Genomic DNA, 1,552 nt, shown 5'->3' with positions numbered 1-1,552 from the left:
CTGTGGGACAGCTGTCCTGCTGATCTCATCTGCTGTAACCCAATAGTCCTTGTAAAAGCAGTTTATTACACAAGTTTAGAAATGTAGTGTGATTTCTGCCCTTTACAGCACAAAACGCAACGTTGTGTCAACAACGTATTTTTCAGAGAAATTTTTGCCCTTGATCCCCCTCCTGCATGTCACTGTCCAGGTCGTGGCACCCTTTAAACAACTTTAAAATCAGTTTTCTGGCCAGAAATGGCTTTTCTAGGTTTTAAAGTTCGCCTTCTCATTGAAGTTTATGGGGTTCGCAAAGTTCGCAAAAGTTCGCACTTTTTGGCAAAAGTTCGCGAACGGGTTCGCGAACTTTTTTTCTGAGGTTCGCTACATCCCTACCCATAACTTCCTCCCTTCCCAGCAGGTCCGACCTCAGCTTCATAGAGTTTGGCCTGGAGGGAATGTGCCATTGTGCTTGCTGTACTAGTGATTGGCAAGTTAAAGGGAATGTAAGAGCTCTGCGCAGTGGCAGTATCATAGCCAATGAGGTCAAACTGAGGCGTGATTATTGCTAATTGTGATGAAGCTGAAGCTTGATGAAAGCAGAGGGGCTGTGTTCCCATTAGGGAGGAGCTGCTGGCTTATTTTTTGTCGGGGGCTTCGCACATGCTCCTTCTGCCTAATCATGCTGCACTTCCTTTGCCCCAGCCATTAGGTGGGCGGGAGGTATTTTTCTTTTATTCCTTCCAGCTGCCAGCTGGAGCCTTACCAAGGCAAGATTTGTGCACCCTGGATGGGTGTCATAGTCCTCTGGGCTTGACCCTAGGCCAAGACTTGGTGGGTCTCACCCTAGCTTCAGCGAAGGTGGATCTGCCCACACATGCTGTTCATTGGCGAAAGCCTTGGGCACATGAGCATCGGAGCCCATACCTTCGGGTAGGACTCACAGGCGTAAGAACTGAAACACCATTCCCAAACACAGAAACCATCCCCACACAGATTCTGTAGCTGATCCAGCCCAGCAGCCCTCTCCCCCCACTGATACAAACCCCCTTACACTTAGGGAGACTATCTTTAGAGACATGCAAATGTGCAGTTGTTACACCATGCAGCCATATTGGGATTCTGTAGAACTACAGCTGAAGAAACAAACATTCTGCGGGTTTCCCTCACTTTCCAAATTGCAGGAGTCTCGGGGCTGGAACATGAAGCAACCCCCCCCAAATCCCCAGCAGTAAAGACAGTAGATGGTTTAGCTCTATTAGCCGGACTACACACTTCATGCACAGCAAGATTTTTGTTCCCACTTTGCACGTCCATTGACTCCCCCACCTCACCCCCAGCCGTGTCCCAGACAATCTCTCCAGGGATATTTCCATCAGAAAGTGGACTCACAGCACTTCCAATCAAGAATTCCTCCAATACACCTGCAGTTTGGCTCCCATCATGGGCCCCACCCCCTTCCACTGTATGCCCCTCCCCCACACTCTCCAGTGTAGCCCCCTCAGCTATTGGCTCAATCACAGGGAATAATTCAGTTTCAGCAACAACATTTTCAGAATTGTCCCTCAGAGAC

General features: G+C 49.0%; 1 pseudogene; it reads left to right on the top strand.

The window, feature by feature from the left end:
* The first annotated feature begins 490 nt into the window (after positions 1-490).
* LOC116411816 lies at positions 491-648 on the top strand (annotated as a pseudogene).
* Positions 649-1,552: the final 904 nt, after the last annotated feature.

The sequence above is a fragment of the Xenopus tropicalis genome, chromosome 6, assembly GCF_000004195.4.
Source record: "Xenopus tropicalis strain Nigerian chromosome 6, UCB_Xtro_10.0, whole genome shotgun sequence".
Lineage (NCBI taxonomy): Eukaryota > Metazoa > Chordata > Amphibia > Anura > Pipidae > Xenopus > Xenopus tropicalis.
Note: the sequence above shows the minus strand (reverse complement) of the source record. Positions and strands in the feature narration are given on the sequence as shown.